We start from the raw sequence: 8,662 nt of genomic DNA on the forward strand, positions 1-8,662 counted from the left end.
ATCACCATCCCTCACTGTGTAAGCCAGCTGTCAGTCAAAACACACACCAGACGGTCACGGCTCTAACGCCCTAGCTACTGTCGGCACGGCAACTGGGTCAACAGGAAAGTACTGGGTGAAATGAAGGTCATTGTGTTGGATGATTTGGACCAGTGAGTTTGAGTGTTTAGGAGATTAAATTCAGTTTTGCTGGATTAGGAGGAGGTCAGTGTGACTGTGAGTGGGTGGATAGCGGGAGTGGATTATATTATATACAGAAACAATATCATAACTGCCATCGATAAGAGACATTATTGTGCAGCCGTATTCATCGACCTGGCCAAGGCTTTCGACTCTGTCAATCACTACATTCTTATCAGCAGACTCAACAGCATTGGTTTCTCAAATGATTGCCTCGCCTGACACACCAACTACTTCTCTGATAGAGTTCAGTGTGTCAAATCAGAGGGCCTGTTGTCCGGACCTCTGGCAGTCTCTATGGGGGTGCCACAGGGTTCTATTCTCGGGCCGACTCTCTTCTCTGTATACATCAATGATGTCGCTCTTGCTGCTGGTGATTCTCTGATCCACCTCTACGCAGACGACACCATTCTGTATACCTCTGGCCCTTCTTTGGACACTGTGTTAACTAACCTCCAGACGAGCTTCAATGCCATACAACTCTCCTTCCGTGGCCTCCAACTGCTCTTAAATGCAAGTAAAACTAAATGCTTGCTATTCAACCGATCGCTGCCCGCACCTGCCCGCCCGTCCAGCATCACTACTCTGGACAGTTCTGACTTAGAATATGTGGACAACTACAAATACCTAGGTGTCTGGTTAGACTGTAAACTCTCCTTCCATACTCACATTAAGCATCTCCAATCCAAAATTAAATCTAGAATCGGCTTCCTATTTCGCAACAAAGCATCCTTCACTCATGCTGCCAAACCTACCCTCATAAAACGGACCATCCTACCGATCCTCGACTTTGGCGATTTAATTTACAAAATGATTTACAAAACATTTACAAAAACACTCTACTCAACAAATTGGATGCAGTCTATCACAGTGCCATCTGTTTTGTTACCAAAGCCTCATATACTACCCACCACTGCGACCTGTATGCTCTCATTGGCTGGCCCTCGCTTCATACTCGCCGCCAAACCCACTGGCTCCAGGTCATCTACAAGTCTCTGCTAGGTAAAGCCCCACCTTATCTCAGCTCAATGGTCACCATAGCAGCACCCACCCGTAGCACGCGCTCCAGCAGGTATATCTCACTGGTCACCCCCAAAGCCAATTCTTCCTTTGGCCGCCTTTCCTTCCAATTCTCTGCTGCCAATGACTGGAACGAACTGCAAAAATCACTGATGCTGAGGATTCATATCTCCCTCACCAGCTTTAAGCACCAGCTGTCAGAGCAGATCACAGATCACTGCACCTGTACATAGCCCATCTGTAAATAGCCCATTCAATCTACCTCATCCCCATAATGTATTTATTTATCTTACTCCTTTGCACCTCAGTATCTCTACTTGCACATTCATCTTCTGCACATCTACCATTCCAGTGTTTAATTGCTATATTGTAATTATTTCGCCCCCATGGCCTATTTATTGCCTTACCTCCCTTAGCCTACCTCATTTGCACACACTGTATATAGACTTTTTCTACTGTATTATTGACTATATGTTTGTTTTTTCCATGTGTAACTCTGTGTTGTTGTATGTGTCGAACTGCTTTGCTTTATCTTGGCCAGGTTGCAGTTGTAAATGAGAACTTGTTCTTAACTAGCCTACCTGGTTAAATAAAAGTGAAATAAATAAAATAAGTAAAAATAAAATAAATAAATAAAACCAGCCAATACCAGTCAGAGGTGAACTGGTAGATCTCGGTTGATGATCCTATGTAATAGTCAACGTGAAAGTGAGGAGGGGGAGACAGAGGGTGTATCTTACTGTAAACAGCCCATAGTACCGACCTGCACTCCCTGTGATGGAGGAAATGTATGCAACTCTGTAGCCGCTCCCACCATCAACCCACATCCACATCTTTCATGTGGGCTGGAGCAGAGACACAGAGGTACTGTACTGTGCTCCTGAATTATGCATTTAATGCACTTTAGATGCTGCCTGCAGCTCTTTCAACTCCTACTTTTAGACTGAGGCTGGTAAAATGGTGTCATGAAATTGTAAATGCTGGGGATAGAGACCTGCTAGTGACTGAGAATGACTGTGTGAATATCAGAGAGATTGTGTGTGTGTGCGCGTGTGTATGCGTGCGTTTGTGTGTGTATGTGTATGCTCATACATTTGTGTGCGTGTGTGTCTGAGAATGTGGTGGGAGACAGTTCTTCAACAGACCACACACACACGATGGGTCCTTGCTCCCATCTGTCCAACCTCTGCTATACAGCTGTGCATCACCATCCCTCACTGTGTAAGCCAGCTGTCAGTCAAAACACACACCAGACGGTCACGGCTCTAACACCCTAGTTACTGTCGGCACGGCAACTGGGTCAACAGGAAAGTACTGGGTGAAATGAAGGTCATTGTGTTGGATGATTTGGACCAGTGAGTCTGAGTTTTTAGGAGATTAAATTCAGTTTTGCTGGATTAGGAGGAGGTCAGTGTGACTATGAGTGGGTGGATAGCGGGAGTGGACAGGATAGGTCAGAATATGGGAGCAGTGAAAGAATGATGTTGAGGTTACGTGTGGCCAGTGGGACATGGAGAGGTCCAGACAGGTTTAATCTAATCTGCATCATGTTCTGTGTGCGTAACTCAAATCAAATCAAATGTATTCATAAAGCCTTTTTTACATCAGCAGATGCCACAAAGTGCTTATACAGAAACCCAGCCTATAACCCCAAACAGCAAGCAATGCAGATGTAGAAGCACAGTGGCTAGGAAAAACTCCTTAGAAAGGCAGGAACCTAGGAAGAAACCTAGAGAGCAACCAGGCTCTGAGGGGTGGCCAGTCCTCTTCTGGCTGTGCCGGGTGGAGAGTATAAGAGTACATGGCCATTAAGGCCAAATCGTTCTTCAAGATGTTCAAACGTTCATAGATGACCATCAGGGTCAAATAATAGAGTGGACCATTGTGGTCTAATACAACTAGAGAGAAGCTTTGGAGAAATTGTTTAGCTGAAAAGATGTAGCTTCATCGAGCTGCCTCTTTCTCAAATGCTAATTTAATATTGAACTAAGGTAGTTCCAACATGAGAATTCAGTGTCCATATAGAGCTATTCACTACATCTGCTGAGGAGAGTGTTGATGCTACATACATAGTTGAACACCCACACTATCTACTATTAATAGCACCCCTTTTTAACCCCTATCCACATCATCAACCGGTACCAGAGCGCCAAGACTAGGTCCAAAAGGCTCCTGAACAGCTTCTACCCCCAAGCTATAAGACTGCTGAACAATTAATCAAATGGACACCCGGACTATTTACATTGACCCCCGTTTGTTTTTACACTGCTGCTGCTCGCTATGCGTAGTCACTTTACCTGTACCTACATGTACAAATGACCTTGACTAACCTGTACCCCCACACATTTACTCGGTACTGGACCCCCTGAATATAGCCTCGTTATTGTTATGTAATTCTACTGTGTTACTTTTTATTTTTACTTTATTTTATTTAGTAAATATTTTCTTAACTCTATTTCTTGAGCTGCACTGTTGGTTAAGGGCTTGTAAGTAAGTATTTCACGGTAAGGTCTACTACACCTGTTGTATTCGGCACATTTGACAAATAAAATTTGATTTGATCCATGTGCCCACAGTCCATGCAAAGCATCCCAAAGGAACCAATCAGAGCTAATGTTCCAGAAAAGTAATAAGCAACAGAACACGGGGGAGCCAATCAACACTAATGTTCCAGCCCTGTGACATACATTGGAACACAAGGGACTTGTTTCTACTGTGGGCACAGATGAACAACAACCTATTTTTGGATGGGCCTTACTTCAGTATCATTGTTAATTATTCAACAACAGTTAAAACATCAAGACCAAACTGGTATCATTTAGCCAATGACAAAGTTGGGAGTGTATGGGTTGTCCAATTAAAACTGGTCTGAGATCAGTTTATGCTTATCAACCTGTGGGAAGTTGAGTGCATCCATCCCCAACTCACACTCAGAACAGTAGGACACACTGCAGGACAGTGGACTCCTGTAGAGCTATGCAGATCTGCCTGTGTATGCATACTATGGCACCCTATTTTGACCAGGGGGACCAGGACCCATAGGGTTCTGGTCAAAAGTAGTGCACTATATAGGGAATACGGTGCCATTTCGGACACAGCCTATGAATCATTCTTACTGGAAAAAGCCTGTGTGGAGACAGGCAAAGTGGTCTATTACCAACCTAATTACATTTACAAAGATACAGAGCGCCAATTAAAATAGTTAATTGTTCACATAAAGAGAATGCCAATTCATTGCACACAATTACTATTCAGACAGAGCAGGTCAGTGACGGGTTAGGATAAGATAAAGTCTCTTGTGTGCTTTGCGCTGTTTCTAGTCTAGGCAATATATCTGTTTCTGAATCTACACAGGCAGGTCTATGCATGCTCGCTCCCTGCTCACACAATCACTCAGCCCAGTTCAGCAGAGCGCAGCCATGCCATGACAAATGGCAGACAGCTTGTGTTAAGCCTAATTTATAACAGAGAAAACTCCTTTACTAAAACAAACCTGTCTGTCTATGTTTATTACTATGTTGAGGCTGACACATTATATTAAATATCAAAAGGCTGATGCAATTGAGAGCTATTTTCCAGTCTGTCACGACTTCCACCGAAGTCGTTTCCTCTCCTTGTTCGGGCGGTGTTCGGCGTCACCGGTCTTCTAGCGATCGTCAATCCACTTTTCATTTTACATTTGTTTTGTCTTGTTTTCTTACACACCTGGTTTCCATTTCCCTCATTAATTGTTGTGTATTTAACCCTCTGTTCCCCCCATGTCCTTGTATGGAATTGTTTGTTTGTAAGTGCTTATACTCTATGTTACTGGTGCTCGTCGTGTTTTGTACCCATGTAGGTTCTTTTTGTATTGCCGTGGGTTTTGTATTAATCTGCTCCGGCTATTACCTATTTCTGCTCTTCCGCAACCCTTACAGAATTCCACATCCTGCCATATGGAGTCAACAGGAGCAGGTGCCCCTGGTATAGGGGTCGAGGAAAGCGTCGTGGAGCAAGAGGCGATGATCCACCATCTCGGCGCTGCCATGGACCGCGTTGTCCAAATCATGGACCGCTGGGAGAGACAGGGAGTTCCTCCAGCGCCTCCCCCAGCACAACAGGGGCCTCCACTACTCACTCCCCCTGCACCCGGTTCCAGTGGGATTCGCCTCACCCTCCCCGGGGAGTACGATGGGACGGCTGCCCGCTGCCAGGGGTTCCTGCTGCAGTTGGATTTATACCTGGCAACCGTCCACCTGGCTCCTTCAGGCCGTGAGAGGGTGTCCCCCCTCGTCTCATGCCTCTCGGGGAAAGCCCTGGACAACAGAGCTTTCCCCATCTCCTTCTACCCAACGCCGTGTGGGTGGAAGGAGATGCGGTGCTGGACCACTTTGAGGAGTTCACCCGTCGTTTCCGGGCAGTCTTTGACCACCCGCCCGAGGGCAGAGCAGCGGGTAAACGTCTTTTCCACCTACAGCAGAGGACGAGGAGCGCACAGGAGTTCGCTTTGGACGTTCGGACCCTGGCCTCCGGAGCGGGATGGAACGACAGGACCCTGATCGACCACTATCGCTGCAGTTTGCGCGAGGACGTCCGTCGAGAGTTGGCCTGCAGGGACACCACCCTTACCTTCGACCAGCTGGTGGACCTGTCCATTTGGCTGGATAACCTGCTGGCTACCCACGGACGTCCAGATCGGGGTCTGTTGGTTCCATCCCCCAGCACCACCGCTCCGATGCCCATGGAGTTGGGAGGTGCTGCGCTCAGGGAGACCGGAGGAGGTTCCGTCTCGTGCACCATCTGTGGCCGCAGAGGTCACACTGCCGGTCGGTGCCGGGTTGGTTCCTCTGGGGGTCGAGGCAGCAGGCAGGGCACTCTGGCATCATCCCAGGTTAGAAAGCACCATTCTCACCCAGAGCCCTCTGTTGCACACATGTTTTTGTTTGTCACTTTTCCTGAGTTTTCCCCGCATTCCCAGCATAAGGCGCTCGTCGATTCAGGCGCGGCTGGGAATTTTATTGACAAATCATTTGCCCATAGTTTAGGGATCCCCATCGTTCCTGTGGCTACGCCCTTCCCAGTTCACGCCTTAGATAGTCGACCATTAGGATCAGGGTTGATTAGGGAGGCCACCACTCCTCTGGGCATGGTGATGCAGGGGGTCACACGGAGAGAATCAGTCTCTTTCTCATTGACTCTCCTGCGTTTCCCGTGGTGCTAGGGCTACCCTGGTTAGCTTGTCATGACCCCAATGTTTCATGGCTACAGAGGGCTCTCACGGGGTGGTCGCGAGAGTGCTCGGGGAGGTGTTTAGGGGTTTCCGTAGGTGCTACTATGGTGGAAAGTCCAGACCAGGTCTCCACCGTGCGCATTCCCCCCGAATTTGCCGATTTGGCTCTCGCCTCCTCCAAAAAGAAGGCGACTCAATTACCTCCCCATCGACGGGGGGATTGTGCGATAAATCTCCTGGTAGACACTGCACTTCCCAGGAGTCACATGTATCCTCTGTCACAGGCGGAGACGGTGGCTATGGAAACATATGCCTCCGAATCCCTGCATCAGGGGTACATTCGGTCCTCCACTTCCCCCGCCACCTCGAGTTTCTTTTTTTGTGAAGAAGAAGGAGGGAGGTCTGCGCCCGTGTATTGATTATCGAGGTCTTAATTAGATAACTGTGAGGTACAGTTACACACTACCTCTTATCGCCACAGCGATTGAGTCAATGCACGGGACGCGCTTCTTCACCAAACTTGATCTCAGGAGTGCTTACAACCTGGTGCGTATCCGGGAGGGAGACGAGTGGAAGACGGTATTCAGTACGACCTCTGGGCATTATGAGTACCTCGTCATGCCGTACGGGTTGATGAATGCTCCATCAGTCTTCCAAGCCTTTGTAGACGACATTTTTAGGGACCTGCACGGGCATGGTGTAGTGGTGTATATTGATGACATTCTGATATACTCCGCTACACGCGCCGAGCATGTGTCCCTGGTGCGCAAGGTGCTTGGTCGACTGTTGGAACATGACCTGTACGCCAAGGCTGAGAAATGTCTGTTCTTCCAACAGTCCATCTCATTCCTAGGGTACCGCATTTCCACCTCAGGGGTGGAGATGGAGAGTGACCGCATCTCAGCTGTGCGTAATTGGCCGAGTCCCACCACGGTAAAGGAGGTGCAGCGGTTTCTAGGGTTTGCCAATTACTACCGCAGGTTTATCCGGGGTTTTGGTCAGGTAGCGGCTCCCATTACCTCACTGCTGAAGGGGGGACCGGTACGTTTGCAGTGGTCGGCTGAGGCGGACAGGGCCTTTGGTCACCTGAGGGCTCTGTTTACCTCGGCTCCCGTGCTGGCCCATCCGGATCCCTCTTTTGCATTCATATTGAAGTTGGACGCGTCCGAGGCTGGGATAGTAGCCGTGCTCTCACAGCGCTCGGGTACGCCACCGAAACTCCGCCCCTGTGCTTTCTTCTCGAAGAAGCTCAGCCCAGCATGAGCGTAACTATAACGTGGGGTACCGGGAGCTGTTGGCTGTTGTCAAGGCTTTGAAGGCATGGAGACATTGGCATGAGGGGGCTAAACACCCTTTTCTCATCTGGACTGACCACTGCAATCTGGAGTACATCCGGGCGGCGAGGAGACTTAACCCTCGCCAGGCAAGGTGGGCCATGTTTTTCACCCGTTTTGTTTTCACCCTTTCTTACAGACCAGGTTCCCAGAACTGTAAGGCAGACGCACTGTCCCGGCTGTATGATACAGAGGAGCGGCCCATGGATCCCACCCCCATACTCCCTGCCTGGTGGCGCCGGTAGTGTGGGAGCTGGACGCGGACATTGAGCAGGCATTGCGTGCAGAGCCCGCTCCCCTCCAGCGTCCCGCTGGGCGTCTGTACGTTCCGTCTGCTGTCTGTGACCGGCTGATCTATTGGGCCCACACATCACCCTCCTCTGGTCATCCAGGCATCGGTCGGACGGTGCGCTGTCTGAGTGGGAAGTACTGGTGGCCCACTTTGGCTAAGGACGTGAGGGTGTATGTTTCCTCCTGCTCGGTGTGCCACCAGCACCACCAACTGCCACCAGTTCCGCAACCCTTACACAGTCTCTCTCTCTCTCTCTCTCAGTAGTTGACTTAATTTCGCTACCACAAAATAACACATTTGGAAGAAAATGAGTTTCACTTTTTGGCCCAAAATTAGTGCCTGAATACAAGGAATGAGAGAGAAAGGCTGAATCAGATTATCTCACTGGAAAGTGTTACTGTACTCTCCTCCACAGCCACACTGAAAACTAGTTCTAACGTTAACAGTTACTTGAAAATAAAATCTCACGTCTATCTTGTTTTTTAGCATCCAAGAAAATATACTCCAAGAAAAGACACTTTGTTCAGCTTTTGGTACAAAGAGCGTGTTCCACTTTATGGTATAGGCTATATGTTTTGAATAGCCAAACATAAATTAATTAGTCTACTGTAAGTAAATATCTATGAA

This window comes from Salmo salar, chromosome 12 (genome assembly GCF_965601325.2).
Source record: "Salmo salar chromosome 12, fSalSal1, whole genome shotgun sequence".
In the NCBI taxonomy this organism is placed as follows: domain Eukaryota; kingdom Metazoa; phylum Chordata; class Actinopteri; order Salmoniformes; family Salmonidae; genus Salmo; species Salmo salar.